General features: G+C 43.0%; 1 protein-coding gene across 15 annotated transcripts in view; it reads left to right on the top strand.

The window, feature by feature from the left end:
• Sgip1 (SH3 domain GRB2 like endophilin interacting protein 1) overlaps nucleotides 1-24,315 on the top strand; it is a 236,787-nt gene that overhangs the window by 82,963 nt on the left and 129,509 nt on the right. The window lies entirely within an intron of this gene.

The raw sequence follows: 24,315 nt of genomic DNA, 5'->3' as shown, positions 1-24,315 counted from the left end.
GGAGGGAGGGAGGGAGAGAGGGAGAGAGGGAAGGAGGGAGAGAGGGAAGGAGGGAGAGAGGGAAAAAGAAGGGAGGGAGAGAGGAAGGGAGGGAGAGAGAGGGAGGGAGGAGGGAGACAAAGAAGGGTCATAAACTGGCCAGTGTTGAAGGAAGCAAGCTCTTAGGCAAGCATAATTTTTAAGCTCTCTGTCCTTGCTACGAGAATTAGATACACTGCCAACCTAAGTGCTAGGGCTTAAGAGAACCCAAGATGCTGGCACTAGTGACTTTTAATTTTAAAAAAAAAAGGAGAAATTAGTTTTAATTGATTTTCTCTACATGTACATCTAGGCAGCTATAAGGAAGAAAAACAGTAAGAACTAAAAAAATCATAGAATAATTTCTTTACCTCAAATAATTCATCTAGCTCCAATCTTTATTATGATTTTTCCTAGAGCCAGTCTTAACAAACTGTGGACCAAGGTTAATTGAACATAAAGTACTTCCACTTCCAAACTTAGACCATGCTACATCCCTTTAAATAATGTCATATCTTGACAGCCTAGACTTTAAATAGCTGTCCCCTGATGAGACATAAGCATAACACGGAAATCACCGAGGAAGGGGCAGTGAAGGTGACAGAGTTCTAGGCAGGGCTCAGGAAGCACACACATACAAAAAGTACAAACACCAAAGGAAAGTTATTTTTCTTTCACTTTACATGTATCATTTTTTACAATCAATTACTCTCTGGGACCTGGATATTCATCAAGTCATTTGAGCCTTAGTGCTTAGTGAATGGGAGGGAACTTGAGGTATTTCCATTTTCTGAAAATGTCACTTAGACCCAGGGCCCTGGAGAGTATATGTCACCCATGTTACCGCCTGTATTCCTTAAGTAAGCCCAGAAGTCTGGGATAATCAGCCTGTGTGTTTGGGGGGGGAGGTGCACACACGCTCCTGTTGAGGGGGGCATGTGCATATATGTGCAGGGCCATATGCATATGTGTAGAGGCTATACATCAACCTCAAGTGTCCATCCTCAGGAGCCATTCCCTTATTTTTTTGAAACAGGGTCTCTCACTGAAACTTCAGGCTCTAAGAATAGGCTAAATTTCCTGGCCAGTGAGGCCCAGGTGTCCTCCCATCTCCCCTTCCCTAACGCTCCATTTATAGGCATGCACCACCAAACCTAGCTTTTATGTGGGTGCCGGGATTGAACTCAGGCCCTTATGCTTGAAGGCAAGCACTTTATACACAGAGTCATCTTACCAGTCCCATTTGATCCCAGTCTACACTACTGCATGACAGGCTGCACGGGCCGTGGGTTACCTAAAAAGTCACAGTAAATCAGAGACAGAACTTAAACTAATGCCAGCATCTTGGTGGCACCCGCCAGCACTCCTGTGACGCTATGCTTTCTACCCAAATCATTTGTCTTCTTTCCAGGTCTGAATTCATAGTATAAAGAGGTAGACCTCACTCTGCGTATCTGACCACAGGAGCATTTGGCTGATTACCTTGCTACCTGAGTGCGTGAGGAGAAGCCGCACAATAACATGGTGTGAGGGCTTGTGTTAGGTCTGAACAGACACTAAAACAATATTAAAATGCCTTTGGGCCTCTGTAACCAAGGAGACCCCGAGGCCTCTCAGAGAACCTCTCCTCGGGTTTCCTGCAGCTAAATGGCTGATCCCGCCTCTCAGGGAATTGGACACTTGGGATCTATTTTCAACCTGGTGAGCTCCAATTTAACACTGTAGAAAGTCTGGATTTTCCCTTCAGGCCTCACAGAAACGATGGTCGATACCATCTTTTAACCCTGAAGGACAGGTGGTATTAAAACCCAAAGCCCAAAGTTGCTCGTGTTGGCCTCCATTGGAACGAATGTTTAAAACAGCCCTCCCCAGGTCTGGAGAGTTTTTGTTTTGCTTTTGTTCAGTGGCATTTAGCGCATAGTCTTATGTGTATCGCCTTAAACAGTAAGTGGCATTTAGCGTGTAGCCTTATACCCAGCACCTTAAACAGTTGGTCTTTGTGCCTTTGGGCTTGTTTCAAAAAGCTTCTAGAAATTTAATTTTTAAAAAGATTCATTACGAAGTTGTGCTATTATGATTCACATTTACACTAAAATGTATCTCAGATGAACACTTTCTGTGATTTGAATAGCTTCCAGTTCTTCAAATATTTATGAAATATACATTTTTTGCCAGTCATTCTGCTAGAAACTAGAGACCCAAAGAGGAGCAAGCAGGGAGGCCTCCCCTCCATCCATGTGAATGAAGCTGTCCTCCTGGGGTGGTTAAATAACCAGGCATTTGCAAGCTTTGGTGGCCCCAGTGAGGAGACAGCCAGTTCTGTGTAGATGATGCTACCAAGGCAGTCTGAGGAAGGGCTGATGGCGCTGAATATTGGGAGGGAGTTTTCCTAGGTGAATGTGTTGAAAGGGGGGAATTCAAAGCAGAAGCAGGCAGAGCCTGGAAAGGCATGCTGAGAGGGAGGGAGAATGCAGGCGGGACCATGTGGCCCCGGAAGAGCAGCAGGACAAGCCAGTGTTGAATGAGGCTGCGGTGTGAGACTCTTTGCTAAGCCACAGAAGGTGATGGATTTTATAAGAGCAGAACTCATCAGTTTTAGCAGGAGCATGACACGATCAGTCTGTGTGAGAATGGCTTGGAGCAGATACAGAGCCAGCATTAGGGAAGACTCCAGGATCCTGCTGCCCAGTGGACAGTAACTGTGTCACCTTGTTGCTAAGAGGACAGGAATGATTGGGCTGAATGGATACTAAAGTTTTATTGGAAATTGCATATCAGAGTAAATCTGTGAGAATAATTTAAATGTCATATATATGACATATATATACATATGTATATATGTATGTATATATATATGTGTGTATACATATGTGTGTGTGTGTATGTGTGTATGTGTGTGTGTCTCCCTGTAACCCCAGCTGGCCTGAAACTCTCTTTGACCAGGCTTGGCCTTGATCTCACAAAGATCCACCTGCCTCTGCCTACCAAGTACTGGGATTAAAAGTGTGCACCGAGGCTGCTTAATGTTATTAAAAGTAACTCGATACCTGATAGCATTCATCTTAGTCTACAGCTGTCATTTAATTTGTTATAATGGCTTCTGGATAGCAGTTAGTTTTCCTCCTGTGCTCACGGTTTGGGAATCCAGGCACTGTTTCTGTTTATGCAGTCTTCTCTTCAGTAATCTCCTCTGTGGGGCTTCCAGGAACATGAGAGATTTCATGTGACAGAGCAAATGGCTCTTCCCTCCATCCCCCTACCAAATACTAATGTCATGCAGGTTCAGGTGTTTCCCTGAGTCCTCAAGAGGAACATAGAATAGAGGGAAGAGTTCTACCCTCCTTCTTCTAGTAGAAACAGACACTTAAATTCTTGGGGCCTTAGTTTCTGTATTTCTTGACTGGAGGATATATGGTCTGTCTCTTATGGACTAGCAAGAACTCACTATAGCTGCTCATGGTGGTACTGTAATCTCAGTACTGAAGAGGCAGAGGCAGGAGGAGCACTACAAGTTTGAAAACAGCCTGGTTTACACAGCAAGCTCCATGCTAATTGAGCCTACATAGCAGGATCCTACATCAAAAAAGAGCTTGTTGTAGTGATTGGGTCTCGCCCGCCATGATGGCTGAGACACTTCTATTCTGTCTTGTCCCTGTGTCTCACCAAGTGCCGTTTGCGTATCTTCTGGCATCTTCCAGTTGTGTATAAACTCAGCTCCCATTCCAACTCACCTGTCTGCTTGTATTCCTGTATTCACAGCATAATAAATGGCACCTGGTCACTTACAATAGAAGTCTGTAAGTTCATTGCCTGCCTCTGTTCAGGGATGAGGCCCTGCCAAGTTCAGCTCACCTCCATTCCAGCTGTCACTGGCCTCCTCAGCTGTCTCTCATATCACCGAGTCCCTCCTTTTCCGTCTTCCACCGCCTTGCCTAGCATCACCTCAATTCTGTCCCCCACAGAGACGCCAGATTTTTTTTCTCAAGTCCCTACCTAAAATCCTTCCGTGGCCTCCTGGATGGAGTAAGATCCGTGTTGACTGTGGCCAGTCCTTTCCATCTTCTTTCCCTGGTTGCCACTGTATTGCAGCTGATGGCGATCACCATATTCAGGCCCCTGTACCTGTAGGACTGTTTCTCACCTCCATGTTGTTGCTCATGCTGTTGCTTCTACTTGGTATGGCACCATGGATCCACCTTTCCCCATTTACTTTGATTCACATTACCTCTGCTGCTGTCGCCACCACACTGGCAAGATTAGGAAGGGACCAAAATGTCAGAGGAACACCTCCCACAATGCCATGGGATATATGTCGGGGTCCAGAAACTGTCCCTTGGCAGTCTCCTGTCTAGACAACCAGGACCTTTCATCCCCTGAGCTTCCTGACCTGAATCATCAAGAAGCTGGTGCTCTGTGCCACTCGTATTTCCACGATGCTTTTAATGTATTTGAGGCTGTTCCTTGGGAGCTATGACATCATAGCACTGATCTAGCCACAGGATCTTGTCCCCAGGAACATGGTTTAAGAAACACTATTTACATGGTTTAACCATATTAATTTCTGCTCAGTATTGAAGTTTTGTGGTGGTTTATCCCTCAAACCTTTCTCTATTTGTGAAAAAAAAAAACTCTGCAACGTGAACATAAAGGGAATTCTTGCCCTTCCAGCACACAAATGTTGATTCCACTTAAAAGACATAAAAAGAGTCTGCTGAGAGCAACTAATTTGTATAGTTTTCCTTTACTACTATGCTTGTCAGAATTTGAGGGTGGGTTGTTTGCTTTTGATTGGTGGGGGGCACGGAGACTAGAATTTTAAAATTATAATTATAAGAAAGGTAAATGATCTAATCTATTGTCTTCAAAAGCAATTTGTTGAAACCCCCACAGCAATAAAAATATGTTGCATTGAACCTAGAAATAATGCATACACAAATTAATGTGGAGGATTTTGCTGAAACAAACTTACTTTTCCTGTATGAGAGGCATTCCTTCTTCTGCTGCGTTCCACTTCACTTTTAAAATGCTTGTCAAAACCCAGTAAATTTCCTAACCCATTAACATGTACTTGCCTATACTCTGAAAAATACTGATCTGGTTCCACTTCTGTTCCAAGGTAAAAACCCTTTTCTTCTAATTAATTGTATTAATAAAACAGCATTTGGAGGCTAGGGAAATGATTGAATGAGTAAGAGCACTTGATGTGAAATCAAGAGGACCTGGGTTCAAATCCCCAGCACCCATGTAAAAGCAAGGCAAAGCTACGTGTATGTGTAACCCTGGTACCAGGAGCCAGAGACAGGCAGATCCCAAGAGTTCAGTGGCCAGCCAGCTTAGTCAAAGCTGCCAGCTTCAGGTTCACAGAGAGATCCTGTCTCAAAAAGTATAGAGGAACAGAGAAAGGCACATGACATTCTCTTCTGGCCTCGGCATACATACACGCACGCGCACGCACACACACACGCACGCATGCGCACACACACACACACACACACATACACACATAATCAATCAATCAATAAAAAGTAAAATAGCATTTAAATTAGTACATGGATCACTTTCCTTGTAAATGCCACCTTCCCGATGTGGTGAGCCAAGCACATCTGAGTCATTCCTTCATACATGAACCAAGAAACTCCTGACACCCTGTAAACATAGCAGGCCTCCCCCAAGCAGAGACTTGATAGTTTTGAGAAATTAGGATCTTGTTTTTAGGCTTCCATACCTACAGGACCTCTGGCCAACAATAACGTTCTCTGAGGATTTGACAATCTAAATAATTTCCAATATTTAAAGCTGGGGTACTAGAAAGAAGCTCGAGCCTAGATATGACTCATGTGACCGCAGCTTCCAAAGCACTGAGTGTTGCAGCTTGAGTCTAAAATGTGCCCCACACGCTTGTGTGTTTGAACACTTGGTTCCCAGCTAGTGATGCTATGTGGGAGGTGTGATGGAACCTCTGAGACATGGGGCCTGGATGGCAGAGGTGAGTCACTGGCAATGAGTCCTTGAAGGTACAACCTAGCTCTGATTCTGGTCTAACTCTCCCTACTTCTTGGTCAGCCAAGTTGTGCACAGCCACATCCCTGCACACTCCTCCCAACCCAGACTGAGCTGCCCCTGATGACCTACTTTTTTCATCATGACGAACTGAAGTCCCCTGAAGTCATGAGCCAAAGTAAATCCCTCTTCCCTTAAGTTTTTCTGTCAGGTATTTTGCCGTGACAAGAGCAGTAATAAATAACTTGAACCATGGAGCAGATGCAGAATCACGGGGGCGCTTTCTGATATAAAATTCCTGGAGGCTCTCTGCTCCTCTCTGTTCTAGAGATCGCCATATCTTCTCCTGTAGTGCCAGCCTCATCCCTGAGACACTATAGTGAAGATTGGAGTGAGCAGATTTGGCCCATATCAGGCACCTAGTAACCAGGGCTTGGCAAAGTGGACATTGTTGCCGTCAATGACCGCTTCATTGACCTCAACTACATGGCCCACATATTCCAGCCTTATTCTACCCACAGCAAGTTCAACGGTACAGCCAAGGCTGAGAATGGGAAACTTGTCGTCAACTGGAAGGCCATCTCCATCTTCCAGGAGCGAGATCCCAACAACATCAAATGGGGTGATGCTGGCGCCGAGTATGTTGTGGAGTCTACTGGGGTCTTCATTACCATGGAGAAGGCTGGGGCCCACTTGAAGGGTGGAGTCAAAAGGGTCATCATCTCTCCCCTTCTGCTGGAGCCCCCATGTTTGTGATGGTCATGAACCATGAGAAATATAACAACTCCCTCAAGATTGTCAGCAATGCCTCCTGCACTACCAACTGCTTAGCGCCCCCTGGCCAAGGTCATCCATGACAACTTTGGCATCAGTGAGGTACGCATGGCCACAGTTCATGCCATCACAGCTAAAAGAAGACTGTGGACAGAAGTTCATGCCATCACAGCCACAGAAACCCCTCCAGGAAACTGTGGCATGATGGATGTGGGGCTGCCCAGAACATCATCCCTGCATCTACTGGTGCTGCCAAGGCTGTGGGCAAGGTCATCCCAAAGCTGAATGGGAAACTCACTGGCATGGCCTTCCGTGTTCCTACACCCAACATTTCTGTTGTGGATCTGACCTGCCGCCTGGAGAAACTGCTAAATATGACAACATCAAGAAGGTGGTGAAGCAGGCATCCGAGGGCCCCCTAAAGGACATCCTGGGCTATACTGAGGACCAGGTCATTTCCTGTGACTTTAACAGCGGTATCCACCTTTGATGCTGGGCCTGACATTGCCCTCAACTACCACTTAGTCAAGCTCATTTCCTGGTATGACAATGGATTTGGCTACAGCAACAGGACTTCATGGTCCACATGGCCTCTATGGAGTAAGAAGCCCTGGACCATCCACCCCAGGAGGAACACAAGAGGAATAGAGAGGTCATTGGCTGGGGGGGCGGGAGTTCGGGGGTTCCCTCCCTCCCTGCCCCAACTCAGTCCCCAACATACTGAGTATCTTCCTTCAGAGTGTCTATCCTAGACCTCAGAAGAAGCAGAGGTGCTTAGGGAGCCCTACTCTCTTGAATACCATCAATAAAGTTCACTGTACCCCCCCCAAAATTCCTGGGCCTCAACCCCAGAGTTATGAACACTTGGATGAGACCTTGGATCACAGGTGCTTTAAAAGCCATATGCATGATCTGCAAGAGGCCAAGACTGATTTGGACTTCATGCTCCCTGAGGCCTTAGAGGAAAATCATGAGATCTGCTTCCTGCCATGGTCATGGGGAACAAATGGTGTAGTTTTGCAGAAGCCCCAAACAGCCTTATATACAGAAGTGCCAGTGGTGCCAGCATCCGGTTGTCCAGCTTCACCTTCCAGTCAAGCTGTCAACAGTGTTTCCCTGACTCTTGAAATTCCAGAGACAACCATAATGAGCGTACTGAGTACAGCTGACAAAGTCAAATAACCACAGCACAGAACAGAAAGCAGCATGCTGTCATGACCTTCCCTCATTTACCTTGAAAATTAGCAACCATAGCTGAGTGTATGGAAAGACAGATGCCAATACCACAGATTTCCTAGAACTTGGAGGAAAAAGAAGTTCCACAGACATTTTTAGAAGTGTAGCAAAATGAAGCCCACCACCCGACTCTGATCTCACTGAGATAAAGTAGTGTGATGTCTCTAGCTGCCCCCTGTGGAAACAGTGACTGTTGTATGTGTATCTGTCGCTCCCCTCTTACAAATATACATATATGTCAGGAAGAGTCCTGAACAAGGTCACTTCATAGCTTTCAAGTAGTTGAAGGCTGAGCAAACGAGTCCTAAGAGATGAGAAATGTGAAGCTAACGCATTTCAACAGGGTTTGCCTCGGAAAGAGAGGAGTCAACAGAATGTCTAGTGTTTGAAAAGAAAGTACCACAGGATTTTGCAGATTGTGTAGAGAAAAAAAACAAACTTCCATTTAGGTCCTTCGTTGTACTTGGCACAATTTTTATTTGATAACATAGGATATATATGATTTAATATATTAAATCACAACATGTTTAGGATTTGTATATCAAATTCCATACTTTTTGTTGAGAGTGAATTTGGACACTGTCTATGGTCAGTGGTGCACAAAAGTTAAACTCCTATCTTAAAAATAAGCAAATACAGGACTTGAGAGATGGCTTACTGGCTGCTCTTGCAGAGGACCTGGGTTCATCCCAGCACCCACATGGCAACTAACAACCATCCCTAACTCCAGTTCCAGGGCATCCAATGCCCTCTTCTGGCCTCTAGGGGTATTTCACAACGTGGGTGTACTTTCAGGCAAAACACTCATAAAGTAAAAATAAATAAAGCAAAAATATCAAATATTTCTAAATGGATTAAGATACAAGAAAAATTTAAAGCTGAAACTAAAGGACTAGGCTAAGAGTTTACTTGTGTGGTTGGTAGGAGAACATCTAGAGTATAGATCCGTGTATAAAACAGAAGGATCAGCTGCTCAGATCATGGTGTGCTAGTGTGATACCTGTTGAAAGAGCCTTCATTAAAAGCTTGTCTAGGGTTGAGCATGCAGCTCAATGATATGGCATTTGCCTTGCTAGCGTGTTTGAGGCTGTGGGTTCATTCCCCAGCACAGGGGTGGGGGACAGGGCAAAATTTTAAAAGACAGCTTGATCTAAATGTTTACAGTAGAACCTGATATTTTTAGGCACAATGTACAAGGAAAGGTCTAGAATTGAAGACCAAATCAAATAGGAAAAGAGAAATATCATGGGTAACTACAGTTACCTTTACCTGTGTTTAAATAATTCATTGATGTCTAGTTTTCCTTCCATAGCTAAGAAAAGCTGCTGTGGAGACGTTTCCTACTTTCCCATAGGTAGATAGAATCAACTGCAGATCAATTTTGGAGTGTGCTGATCTGGGGAATCACAGGAGTCTGGATGGCAGGACAGTTTCTCCTCATCCTCCCTTTTATTCCATCACTGACCGCCTGCTATCAAGACAGTGCAGGCGTGGGCTCTATAGCTTGCCAATCCCCTTCATGTGGGTTCTTATTTGACCTTCACAGAACCTGTTAAGGGAGATAGATTCTGTCTCTAGGAAAGTATCTCCAAGGTAAATACAAGGAGATGTCTGAGAAGGGGCCTTGCTGAGAAAAAAGGGTCACTTTACTATTGGTCAGAGCTACTAGGACTGTCAGCTGAATTCCTTGGATTTATCCCCAGGGTTTTGAATTGTGTCTCATAATGTAGCACAATATTTTAGGCAAGAAACCTCTAGGACCTGGAGGAGAACTCATCTGAAGTAATTAATGAAGAAGCAGCCTAGCTTTGGGTCATGGGTATCCCAGACAATGAGGCTCCTCTGTTGGAGAGCAGAGACAGGTTAGGTCAAAGCATTTGTACTTCCTAAACTCAAAACTGAACACTTTGTATGGTTTAACGTAAAAAAGAGATTGAATTCTAGATTTATCTGGGTAAACCTAAATCTGAGCCCTCGCTCTATAGCTTTCTTATGTGACCTTGAGCTCATGGCCTCATTCATGAAATGGACAAAATAATGACATTGCAGAGGACCATTGAAAAGACAAAGTATGTGATGTGATGACTATCCAGTGCACTATTAGCACCGCAGTGTGACTGTGTGATCTACTGCGTGGGGGACTGGTGGGTGAGCCTGTTGTTTGTACAGTTTCAAACAGCTCTGGTCCTCTCTGGCCAGGCCAGCCCCTTACTTCTGACTGTGAGTTGTTTTGCCTTTTTCCCGTTCCCTCAATCCAATATCCAATCATTCCCTCAATTCTTCCTGATTTATGTCCTAAATAATTATTTAACCCACTCTTTCTGTCCTTTTTTATAGCTCTGCCTTGTTTCAGGGTACCCATAATCTCACTTGACTAATGGTTGTAATGGTCTCTAAGCTTATAGCTTTAATCTATTTTATGTGTATGAGTGTTTTGCCTGCATATATATGTGTACCTGTGTGTGCAATAACCAGGGAGGCCAGAAGAAGGAGTTGGATCCCTTAGAACTGGAGTTAAGGAAGGTTTTCAGGCACCATATAGGTGTTGGGAACCAAACCTAGGTCCTCTGCAAGGGCAGCCAGTGCTCTTAATCACTGAGCCATCTCTCTAGCCCCTTTTAGTTCATTCTTCAGCCCATCTTCCCAACTATGTACAAATCTGTATAAATTCTTCACTAAAAACTTATATTTGTTTCCCAATAACCTATAGGCTAAAGTCCAAATTATTTCTGTGGCATAAATCCCCCAACCTGATCCTTACCAAACTGTTCTACGTCAGCTCCTGTCACTGTCTCCCTCTTACTTCACTTTAATAATCACAAACTAATTATTATTTTCCATATACAATCTCCAGTTTGCTGTGTGTGTGATTCTGGAAGATATCATCTGGGTAGACTATAAAAGCTTTTTTCTCTGACAAGCGGTAGCTCTTAACAGTCATTCCCCAGCAGGAGCCCCATGATCAGGGTTCATAAGCACAAGGCCTGAGACTGGTGGTTGCCTTGTCTACCAGGAAGAGAAAAGATGTAGAATCGGGGAATTGTCAGAGAAAGCCAGCAATACAATGTTCCCAAGGCATCTCTATAAAGAACTGTAATGTGGCTTTGTTTTTGACACAGGTACTTGAATTTAAAGAGACTGATCGCAGCCATCACACTAGGCTATGTCTAAAAGGATGGGGCAGTGTGTGGCACCAGTGTAGGTGTACGTGGCAGAAAAGTACTGTGCTAACTGGTGTCTCCCAGAAACCTTAGAAAATATAGGCCAACAACTCCTGGCCCTTTTATAATCCAGCACAAGCTGATATTTTTGTCAGGATAGTTCATAAAGGTTACTATTTTTGATCTAGAAGGACACACAGGTGACACCTAGTTTGGTGACTGAGGGAGAATAGAAAGTTTCGTCTTTGCTGCCTGGCACCACCACCTATCTCTAGCTGTGCTCACAAGGAAGGGCAGAACAGGTCTGAGTGTGTCTAGAGGGTTTCAGCTGCTTTGTGGTTTGGGGATTGGTGACCCCAGTGTTGAAATCCATCAGAACATTTTAGATGGACTAGATCAACTTTTTCCTTTCTCCATGATAATCTTTTCATCTGGGCATGCTAATTTCAAGGTACAGGAACCGAGGAGCTAGAGCCCAACCTTTAAAAAATTACTTCAAAAAGTATTTTCAGAGGCCGGAGAGATGGCTCGGCAGTTAAAAAATGCTGGCTGCTCTTGCAGAGCACCCAGGTTTGATTCCCAGCACCCATGTGGTAGCTAACAACTGTCTGTAACTCCAGTTCAAGGGGATCCAGTGCTCTCTTTTGATCTCCATGGGCATTGTTTGACACAGGTACACTTGCATGCAGGTAATACATTCATACACATAGAGCAAAAATAATAAATAAAAAAATATTATCAGAGGTGGACATGGTGGTACCTGTCTATAATTCAGCACTTGGGAGGCCAAAGCAGGATTGTTATGAGTCCAAGGACAGCCTGGGCTACATAGTGAGTATCAGGCCAACCTGGGCTACAGAATGAGATCAAAACCTTCCTCCCACAAAAAGTCATTATATAGTAGGAAAAATACTGATCTTGGAGTCAGACACAATTATATTAAATCTTAGTGTCATTTTAATCATTGCCTTTTACATGAATCATGTGTTCTTTCAGAACCTGTGGCTGCCCACATGTAAAATGCAGATGGACAGTTCCTCTCCAGCAGGACCACTGTTAAGGGTTAAGTAGATAAGGCCTGTGAGATGGCCGAGCCCTGGAATAGCACAGAGAGGAGCTGTCTTTTTCCCTTTGTCATCATTACTAATGGCCAAGCTCTTTATCTCTGTTACTAAAATAATTGGATTTTTATCTTTTTTTTTTTTCTCCCATTGCAGTTTGAGAGCTGCAGGCCCAGCAAGATCATTGTGGCTGTTTGTAATAGAAACAGATGAATGACTAGACCAGCCAAGGGGAAAATAGGGATGTTCCCTAGGGAGACATGACAGGAGGGCTTGTCTGATTGACTGTAATTTAGAGCATCCATCATTATGGGTCAAAGGACAGATACTATGTATTCTAAGCTTGACTCAGGCTCTGATTCCTTCAAGGTGTGAAGTCACTTATCTGATGGCTGATGAAGAATGACCAGCTTCTTTTTATAGCTGAGTCATCTCTGCCATGATAGTTTGTTATAAGCTGTTGTTGTCTGTTAATGCAAAAGATGTATTCTTATACAATAAGAGATGGGGGAACTGGAGAGATGGCTCAGCAGTTGAGAGTACTGGCTGCTCCTACAGAGGACCCAGGTTCGATCCCTAGCACCCACATCGCAGCTAACAACCATCCTTAACTCCAGTTTGAGGGGATCTGATGCCCTGGTCTGACCTCGTGCATTGCAAGACATGGGTGCACTTACATACATGCAGTCAATACACTCATATACATAAAATAAAAATAATAATAAAAAGGAGATTTGGCATGACACTCACAGATCCATTTAGGAAGCCTGTAAACTCCCTGGAATAATATATGCAGGTGGGTAAATGTATGTGTATGCCAGGATTTCATGAAGAGAGTCTATGGTTTTTATTAAATCCTCAAGGAGGTGTGTGACCAAAAAGATAGTAAAAGCCATTGCTACATAGAGAAAGACCTTATTTGTCACAGCTTAGGCCATTTTCATGAGTATGTTTTTCCTGTGGTCTCAGAATGTACACCCTCATGAAGGCAGGACCAAAGCCCTTCATTGTTTCTGTGAACTATAATATGTCATAGTAAGACCTTTACTGTATTTGTTTCTAAACAGAATTCACAGGTTTCCAACGTTATTCTTTAATTTTAGGACTCATTTTATTAGTTTTTTTAAATTTTTTTATTTAATAACCACATGATTAGAAGAAGCACTTCATTACCGCTTTAACATATTCAGTAACAATTTCCAGAGCAAGGATACATCTCTTTCAAATGAAATCGGTATAGGCCCTGTAAGACATAGAATTGAATGAGTTTTTACCTTTTAAAGAAGATCTCCATTTCATTTTCTAATATGCTGTTTCCTACATTTTTAATGCTACTAATACTTAGATGTTTGCACATGTGTCTTTAATCTCTATGTATCTGATTATTACTAGTTACAGTCAGTTATACTCAGATCCTTACTACCTGAGTATGGATATAAAGTCATCAGGTAGATTTCACCGGTAATGTTTATCACATCTACTATTTAACATGAAGTACATTTTTTATGCTTCCTCCTCAAATATGACTTTTTTTAATTTGTTGATTTTTTTGTGTGTATATCATGCAAAACATTCCACACAATCTTATTCATCTACATATCCACTTCCCAAATGGCACCCTCCCATAGCCTCCCCTATCCCACACACTGGAGCCCTTATACTCTGTCATCCCTGTTACTGTCCACTGTGTTGTTGGCACCCCCAGCCATTCCCCAATGCTTGACTGTCTGCTGAATCTAGTCAGCCTATCTAGACTTCCTTGTTTTAGGAAGATCAGCTGTTCCTCATCTAGCAGCAATCAGTTGTCGATATTCCTTTAGATAAGATTGGGGTCTGCTGTTCATTTTCCCAGTTCTATGCTGGGTTACTGTCTGGGAGACTCTTGGGCCACCCTGGCCAACAATTCAAAGGAGGGTATCTCCTGTCTGTCATTGTTTCTTGTTATGTAGCCTTTAGCTATACGTATGGGACTCTTAAAAAATTATATTGACCCCATTAATCTTTGGTTATACTTTCCTTTTGGGTGTTTAAGACCCTACATTTGGCCCAGATAAACCAATTTATTTTTTACTTTTAAGGTCGGTTGAGGATCTGTTCCTCGGGGGTAACATGGGCTTGGGAGGAGCCCCTGGCTCCTTCCTTTTACCAGTTCCATCTATGTGAAGCCAATGTTATTCTTAAAAGTTGGTGAAACACATTTGAGTTTCTAATAGTCTTATGACTCTAAATTTGCTTTATCAACCTCTAATATTTCTAAAACAAACACTAGCTTTTCCCTAAATGACTGGTTCTCTGAGACTGGGGTAGCAAGCCTTGGGTTTTCACATATGTTATTAGGTAGAGAATGTTTGTTATTTCTAAACAAAACTGGTTGAACACTGGAGAGCGCCTTGAGGCAGATGGAAAACATACGGCCTGCTCCACAGTTGGGGGTTGGTGAGTGGCACAGGTGCTCCCTGGTGCTGAGGGAGTTGGGCTGCACATCCATGACAAGCAGTGTCTGAAATGAAGTGACTGAAATCACTGTCTCTACTGCCAAAAGAAAGGCTGAAAATTCATGTGTGGAAACAGTGCCTTCTCTTCCCTTTGCAGTGGCTACAAGGCTGAATCTAGTCTCCAACAGGGGTCTCTGGAAGGGCCTGCAGTGATGTCCCCTCCCCACCAGAGGACACCCTGTCACAAGATGCCATTTTAAATCTTTTCAGTGCTTTGAGAGTGAGGCCAAGTTAAGCATTAGCTCTTGGTAGAAAAGGGATGTTTACTCCAGCCATTCCAACCACTGACAGTGCTGTCTGGAACTGTTGTTTCCTTCTAAATTAGATTTTCTTTCTCTATAATAAGTAGCAAGAGAAAGGAGCGGAAGTTAGAACAGATAGGACCAGGAGTACTGGGAGCGGGAAATGAAGGGACCTGAGGGGCTCGGCAGGGGTAAGCCAGTTGTGCTGGTGTGTGGCCAGAATGCTGTGTATCCCATCTCTCTCTTCAACCACCCATCAGACAGGACATAAATGTTCAAAACACAGGCCCATGAGCTTTAAAGAAGACTCACTCATCTGCAAAGTGAAAGCACGAGTTTTAATATGATAAGGTTTGAAAAGAACACGGACAGCAGGCAGTAAATGCAAACTTAAGGCTGCATCTTCTTTTGGGTACTCATAGCTTTATAAGATATTCACTGTGCATGCCAATTGTACATTTAACATTTCTAAATTGTTTATTATAAGGAATTTTAAAGCTGAAGTTAAGAGACTAGTTTCTTGTATCATGTTTATGGTATGGTGATGACATGTACACGGTATTGTGTTACTAAGGGCATTTTCATACAAGTATGTATTGTACAGTGAGCATGCTTATTTCACAAAATTTAGTTTTGAGAAACTAAGATGCATCTTTTTAAGACCTTCAAATAATAGTATTTCTTAAATGCAATGTGCACACTGCTAACCCTTCATAGCTACAGGTTCTGTTTCCAACGATTCATCCAACATGGAAATATTTGTAGAAGATAATGCTATCATAATAAAAACATGGGTCTGAAGAGATGGCTCGGTGGTTAAGAACACTGACTGTTCTTGCAGAAGACCCGGGTTTGAATCCCAGCACCCACATGGCAGCTAACAACTGTCTGTAACTCCAGTTCCAGGGGCTCCGACAGCCTCTTCTGTCCTCTGTAGGCATTACACAGCATGGGTGCACTTACCTACATGCAGGCAATACATGCATACACATAAAATAAAAATAATAAAATATTTTTAAAAAATAATAATAAAAACACTACAACTATTTACATTGTATTGGGGCCTATAAGTAATTTACAGATGATTTAGAGTATGCAAGAGGATATGTGTAAGTTAAAGCAAATGCATTATTTTATGTAAAGGACATGCGTGGATTGTGATATCAGAAGGGGATCCTGGAACAGACTCCCAAGGATACCAAGAAATGACTATATGTTTATATGTACATACATTTAAAGCATGTATAGCCTTATATACGTAGCCTTACATTAAACAGAAGTCATCAAACATAACTATTAGTTACGCTTGTGTCACTGTAACTAAAATCCCTGACAGAGACAATCTAAGGGAGGAGATGTTTATTTTGGCTCATGGTGTCAGGGGACTTCAGTCCATTAGAGTTGGGACTGCATGACAGAATAGCTCAGTTACTGGCTGCAGTGTCTTATTCAAGTGGCCGCTGACAGGAAACAGAGAAAACAGGCCAAAACCAGAAGTGGGTATAACATGCAAAGACCCACCTTTCATGACCTACTTTTGCCTTCTAAAGGCTCCCTGTCCTTCAGAACAGCACCACAAGCTGGAGACTAAGTTTGTAAAATATGAGCCCGTGGGTGGACAGTTCAGATTCAAACTATAATAATAACCTTATCTATGTTGGTGATGAGAGTTTTTTTTATACCTTTGCAAAATAGTTCGAAAAGTGCTTTTTATATTTATCAGTGTTTGGATATCAATGAAAGCCCTTTGCAGTAACTGTCCAAGCTTAGGGACACTGCTGCCGTGCTCCAGGATGGTGTCTGGGGCATCAAAGCCCTCTGGTTTTCTGAGTGTGTGATATATGGCTCCTGCTCTGGCAGCTGCCATTCCTATTGCTGTCTGACTTCACCTCTTTGAAACATTCTAATTTGGCACTGCATTGCTTGTGTGGAAAAGGAGATTAACAAGGGCAGGTTATCTCTGTCCTTAAAGAAAGAGGGAGTTCTGAGTCTGATTTAAAAATTTATTCAAAATGCCAAGCCAAATGTCCTCTAATAAGGTATCGGCATGATTGGAGATGTGATTCACATTGTCAGGGTAATTCACATTGTCAGCTAAATTGGGGTTCGGCACACTTTTTTAGAGACCTAGAAAGTAATGAGATACATTCAGCTTAAAAGTAGAAGCAAAAACTATATTTAAAACGAAACAAAGCTGCTCAGGACTCTCCATAGTGGAACCATACAAATGGATGACTGAGTGCAGACTCTTAATGTGGTTTTCTGCCTAGCTTTGCCTTTCTTCTGTAATCCGCACCGACCTTGGCTTTACTTATCCATTACCAAGCCATACCTTGATCTCTATACCAGTGTTCTGCCTGTAAGTTGTGCCATGTTATTTCTCCTTTTTAGTGTTTTCTTGGAAGTTGATTAAAATACCCCTTCCAAGAAGATTTTTTGTCTAGGGGCCTAGAGCAATGACTCAGCAGTTAAGAGCACTGGATGTTCTTCCAGAGTACCCAGGTTCAATTCCCAGTACTCACATGGCTGCTAACAACCATCTGTAACTCCAGTTCCAGGAGATCCAACACCCTCTTCTGGCCTCCCTGGGCATTGGATGCTTGTGGTACACTTACATACATACAGGCAAAATGCTCCTATACATAAGAAATACAAATCATTGGTAAAAAGAATTTTTTGCTTAAATTGTGACTTTGGGCATGGACAAATGCTTCTAAAGCCCTCTTGTACTATTATTCTGAAGGGAGATTCAGTATAGATGTGTGATCTTTTAAGTCCAACAAGAATTTATCCTATCAACAATGATTTCTAGAAAGTATTGATTGTGATGAGCTATTTATGTTGCTATGCTTGCTTCGTGAAAGACTAATTTGGTCTTCAATGCCAAATTATAAGATCCATTTTATGGATTTTACTTGGAGAGATCTGGCAAAGAAGGTGGATGACAGGAAGGCAATGAATACTATTTTTGTTTATACACGGCCTATGTGGACACTTGTGATCATGGAGAAATTCAGCAAGATTTACAAAACCTTAGAGTTAATGTTTCTCAGTAACAAAAGTTGGACATACCATTACCATATGGTTTATGAGCAGATATGGATTTTTCCCTTCTTCAGTTTAATACAGAAAGGGACATTACTGCTGAAACTGAATTAAACATTTTACTTTTCTATAATAGGCATTTGGTAAAGTTTACTATTTTCCTGCCCTCAGTTAAAATGATAATAAAATTATTGACATTTTTTCCAAGGGTAGTGCTCTCTATACACAAACGTATGTTCTCATTTAATTCTATGATCATGTAAAATGTATATTTTACAGTTGTAGAAGCTCAGTCCTTGAGAGAATAGATGACTTTTTTTTAGTATTACACAGCTGGTCGGTGGCAAAGCTAGAATCAGATTTCAGGTCTGGTTGCAAAAGTATAAAAGAGTGAGGGGTTTGAGTACAATGGTTTAAACAGGAGGATCAAAAGTAGTTTGCATCTCAAACCTGATTGTAGAATTGGCATATACTATGGTCACAACTGAAAAACACTTAAGCTTAAGAGCTAAGAAATGCTCACTAATATTCAGCTGTTCTAACAAACTATTTTAGTGAGAGTCTGTATTTCCTCACTGAAATATAGATCATAAATCAAATGCTGGTTTTCAAATAATTATGTAACATAGTGCATAGTACTTATATTTAAAAGTTGAAGGCTGAGACTTTAGCCAAGTGGTTGTATTAGTTAGCTTTCTATGGTTGTGCTAAAACACTGACCAAATGCAACTTGGGAAGGAAAGGGTTCGTTTTACCTTCTGCTCACAGTCTGTCATCAAGGGAAAGCCATGCAGGGGCTCAGGGCAGGAACTGAAGCAGACCATGGAGGAGTGCTGCTTACTGACTTGCTCCTCTGGTCTGTGCTCAGCCTCCATTCTTATTCAACCTAAGACCACCTGCCCAGCGATGGCACCACCCACAGTGGGCTGGGACCTCTAACATCACTCAACAACAAGAAATGCCTCACAGACATGGCCACAGGCCAGCCTGATAGAGGAACTTCCCTAATTGAGGGTTCCTCTTCTCAGGTGTCAAGTTGACAACTGAAGGTATCCACCACAGTGGTTGAGGGCATGCCTAATGTGCATGAGGCCCTAAAGTCAGAGGAGATGCTGATTGGCATCTGCATCTTTGCTGAGAGAAATACAGTGGCCATCATGATAAATAGGTGCTGCCACTCTGGAGTTGCCATCAGTATGAGCATCAAGCCCAGACCAATTAAATTTGCCTGTTTTTTATTACTAAGACAAATGCTTGGCCTGGGTTCATGCAGAGAATAAGTAATTCCATTACATGTGATTCACCTCCAAGTAACCCTCAAAGTTGAAGAAGACTCTAGCTGAAAACTCACATTTATTACAGAGATAATCCACTTAGCAGGCCTTTATTAGGTTTTCTTCTGTTTACCAGGAAGCATACAAAGATTTCAACATGCAAAATACAGTCTTTATGTTTAATTATTGTGCAACTCAATTTGCCTAAAAATGTCTTCCCATTTAAAACAAAAATCACATTGGGTGGGCCATTGATTTCAATAAGAAGGCAAAATTAGTTGTAAGGATTAACAGAAAGGTAACCCAAAGTTAAGAGCAGCCAGGACTCAGACTGGCGGAGGGGTCTTTGGAATGCAGTCTGCCAGTTGTGGCTGGGTAACCTGCCACCAGTTACTTCTGCTGTCCAGTGTATATAATCAGCGTGACCATAGCTACTGCCTTCTGTTTGGACCAAGGAAAGGAATGTCTTGGTGAATTTCCCGCCACACCGCATGTCTAAGGTAGAGAAGAATCGTACAAGGAAAGAAAATAACACGATAGGCCATTTCAAACTCTGTCCACATTGCTGCAAATGAGGCCCACAAAAAGTCAAATTGGAATTTGAACCCAGACCTTTGCATTAGAAAGAAGATGTTCCATTCTGGGCCGGTCTGTGCGGTCTTCCTGCTTCTGTCTGGGGGAGGGAGCACTTGTGTGCCGTTTTTACAAGCTTGAAGAGGTGGATTGTGTCCCTCTATTGGCCACATTGTGCAGACTGGCTCCAAGCAGCATCCCTGCCAGGCCCACCTCTTCTGCCCAAACTGCCTCATCTTCTACCAGAAGTCTGAGTAAATGAAGAAATGGCTTTGTCTATAACACTTCCTTTGTCAAGTTCTACTCCAAGGCACAATGTGAAGAAGATAGAAAGAACCTGCCTAGCATCTGTCTATCCCTCAGCTCATCACCAGTTGCTGCAGAGATGCTAGGCAGGTGGCCATCCTACCTCTGACTTTTGTTTCCGTACCAACACTGAAATAATCAGAGAAGAGAGCACACAGGGCTGTTAGCAGGACCTACACTGTGTCTAGGGGTGGGATAGCACCTCTGGTTAGACCAACAGTGTCTACTGTTAGTGGGTCATCACCACCTGTTTACAGAACCAGCCTTCATTTTAGGGAGAAAAATAATTAGGTGCAATAATAATGAACAAACGAATGAACACAAATGGCATAAAATTAACCAAGCAAAAGCTCGCCAGATTCTTTGAAGTATCATATTTGGATATTTAGCCCATACTTAGAATACAATAAAAAATTTTGCTTTTAGAAGTTCCTTCTGAATAATCCTATTTTTAATATAATTTAAGGTGGCTCAAATTCAGAATTTGATATTTATTTAATGAATGGGAGAAGAACAAATTGGAAGTATTTTTTTCTCCAATGCTCTTTTTCCTCATCTTCTGGTTCATATACTCTGTGTCTCTGCACACTTGTACACATGCATTTGGAGGACAGAGGACAACCTTAGGTGTCATTTCTCACGTGCCATCCACCATTTTCTGAGGCAGAATCTCTTTCTGGCCTGGGACTCACTGGTTAGGCTAGGCTAGCTGGCCAGCAGGCCCCAAGGGTCCACCTATCTCCACGCTCCCCTAGAGCAGGAATTGCTAGTACATTTTCTGGCCGGGGGTGTTTTGTTTTGGATTAGTTTGTTGTTGATGATGATGATGGTTTACATGTATTCTGGGGATTGATCTCAGGTCCTCAGGTTTTCAAGGCAAGGATTTTACTATCTTTCCCCATCTTTGTATACTCTTAAAGTCAGAAAGTTCTGACATATGTTGTGTTGTTTAGGTTTTTTAAATTAGTTTGTGGATGCTTCAGAGGAAAATACTAATAAGCATAATAATTTGTATTTCAAATTCATTAGGACTCCTTTGTTTTTCATTGTAAGCTATCATAAGCAGTGTATTTAGGGGCTGAGGGAGGGGGCCTGTTCTGATCTGTTGTCTGAGGTGAGTAGATCCTGGTGCCGGGAGATGGAGTGAGTACTGACTCACCTGTTCAGAACAACCCCCAAGACATACAGTGCCTCCCCTTGTGACCCCAGTGGAGCAAAGCTAGTTTCAGGGTAACTCCTGCACCTGTGGTGGGATATGAGGAAACGGTGCCTTAGGCCAGAAGACCCATCCCTACTGAAGTGCACACTGCCAGGGAAGAGGAGCGTTTATACAAAGACCAAAACTTGAAGCAACCTTAAATGGCCATAACTGTGCTGTTAGAATGACACTAGAGGATGCATTTTATCTGGCTCAGAAGGTGCCAAGTTAGTAATCAGCAATTCTTACAGAGGAAAGGTCTTGACATCAAATCACTCAGGGCATCAGGACCAAACAAGAGCAAGTTGAAGAGCAATCCAGTGTGCCTTTGACACAGAGAGCATCTGTAGCACTGTCGTCAAGATGGGCTGAGGATGCATGGGAAGCTGCAGGAAGCAGCATGCAGGCCTCTGGAGATGGGGGACATACCAGTGTTAAGCCCGATGCAGAAACCAACAGTGCCAATATGTTCTTAAAGGGGTACCTATGAGACTGTGAAACTGGGACCGTGAGTGGTTTGATATCCACATCAAAACTCCCTGCACGGCTGTGGCTATCCAAAGGAATCCAAAGTGGATTCCATACATGAATAGGTTAATCTGAGGTGGGGTTGTGCCACAGCAAATTCACTGACTGAAAACTGACCTTTCTGTTAACTTGAAACAAGGTATTTTGTGTTGCTGAATGTGTACTTGGAAATGTAAACTAGTACACATGGCATATGGCAAATTTGGCATTAAAAGTGCTGCCCTAAAGAAGATTGCAAAGATGCCATTTTAATTAACTAGCCACAAGCTGCCGCACCTGTCATCATTTGTCCATAAGTACCCTACTATCTCACTGTTGATTGTTCTGTTAGCTCAGTACAAGTTTATATGAGCGATCAGCAAATGAGGGCAGGGCACAAGAGCTATAGGGATGCATGCAGTCAAGAAACTACTGGAATGATTGCTTGCTTAAAAACCCTTCTCACCTTAACAATAAGTCCTGCAGAGGGACATCTCTGTGCTACAGGGAAGATGGTACAGAGATTCTCAGTAGAGATTTCATATTGTCAGGTTACATCTATCTATCTTTTTGATCCAAAAGATGATCAGCACTCCTTAAAAACTCTTCAGCTGAGAAACCAGAACAGTACCATGTTCTCCAGTTAGGCATTTGAGTCTTTGTGGTGACTGTTGAGACACTGGACCAAAAGCATTGCCTGAGAATGAACAAGAATGAGATGGAGCGCAAAGCCCGAGCATATCTTTCATTCAAAGCCTATCTGTAATGTTATCAAGATGGTTTGAAGAAGCAAGTGAATGTCCAAAAAAAGGAGCACATGGAAGACCTGGGCCCAAAGGTGGAACAAATCAGTCCCTGCTTCAGCTCTTCCTGCAGGCCTACAAGTCCTGATCTGGAAGTGGTGAAAATGTAATAGATGCGGGTGCTCCAGATGAACAACTTAAGTCATGTACATCCTCTGTCGTGTGAGCTCAAGATCATCAAAATGACCTACAGAAAGCCTTCATCCTGTTGTACAGAAAGCCTTCATCCCATTTCCTTGCTGTCTGCACACTGACTGTCAGGTGAAGCATCTGAACACCATGCATGTCATCAGTCTGACTCATTGATGAGATGAGCCCAAGAGCAGGGACAGGTGAGACGAGTTTACGTTTGCACTGGCGAACTGAAGGAACGTCTACAAGTCCAGTAAAACTGGTCTGTATAGATGCGTGGGCCAGTGTAGCCTGGAGTTCTAGAGGAAAGAGGGTCTACTGTAAATCTGATGATCAGGAAGAATCTTTGATGCCACAGACCCAAGTGCAGCCACCTGAAGGGGACAGTAGAACAAAAGCTCCCGAGGAACCAGAGGATGTGAGACACTCTCAGGAAGGGATGTGTAGAATTCCCAGTTCAGAACTGTGTAGAGATAGCACAGTTCCGTAGCTTCATGGCTGAGTCATTAGATTCCACTTCAGGAGAAAGGAATGACCGCACCTTGATAGTCCCTGTGGGACCACCTTGATAGTCCCTGTGGGACTGCAGAACAATCCTTGCCTACAAAGGCAGAAACTTCAGACTAGCAGTGAGAGTGCTATCAGTCATGCATACGCTAGTCCTGAGACCCCATCCCACACAGACAACAGCTACCTTTAAACTCACGAGGGAGCATCGGCTGAAACGCTGCTCTCCAAGACACAGGTGACAGCAATGATGACCTGTCTAATCCCAGGTCAGGCAGGAGCTGGTGGTAGGCACTCTGCTGTGGCCCACGTTCAGTTCTTCAAGGAACAGAAAAGAAAGAAATGGAAGTATGAGATTCTTTGACACTTTGGAAGGCCACTACTAAAGATGGTTCATAGGGGCCCTTGCAACTTTGGGACAGTGATAGAAGAAGCCAGTCTCTGGGGCTCTACCTCTATGATGAGTGGTTCCAGCTGTGGCCGTGTCTTCCTCTAGGACTGGAAGTTGATGATCACTGAGTAAACTACCTGCAGCCGTACCTGTTTGACCTAGTTTTCACCAGTCCGGCATAGATTAGGACATAAATGTCTGGTTAGCGCTAGAAGAGTCCGAATTTTTAACAGGAAACTCACTGCTGAAGGTCTAACTGGAAATGAGCTAGAAAAAGCTAGAACCCTTGTTTCAGTTCTGGCCTCTCTCATGTTTGAGGACATGGTGTCACTGAACCACATCCGAGCTGATAGGTCAGAAGGTGGCAGATCAGAAGACTTGAAGAATGAAAAGTGAACTCTTTCTAGCAAGTGCTTAGATGTTCTAAAATTTATATGAAACATTTTGTCCTTATGTAACTTCAGTGCACATTTAAGGCTAAGTTTTTTGGAGTTTTGCCCTTTTAGAAGGATAACCTAACATTGATTTGGATTGAATATATAAATGAATTTGGGAGAGTATGTAAAACTAAACTAGCATTGGGGCTGGAGAG

This window comes from Nannospalax galili, unplaced genomic scaffold (assembly GCF_000622305.1).
Source record: "Nannospalax galili isolate Female #2095 unplaced genomic scaffold, S.galili_v1.0 scaffold553, whole genome shotgun sequence".
In the NCBI taxonomy this organism is placed as follows: Eukaryota; Metazoa; Chordata; class Mammalia; order Rodentia; family Spalacidae; genus Nannospalax; species Nannospalax galili.
The sequence above is the reverse complement of the archived record's forward strand: the minus strand, read 5'-3'. Positions and strand labels throughout refer to the sequence as shown.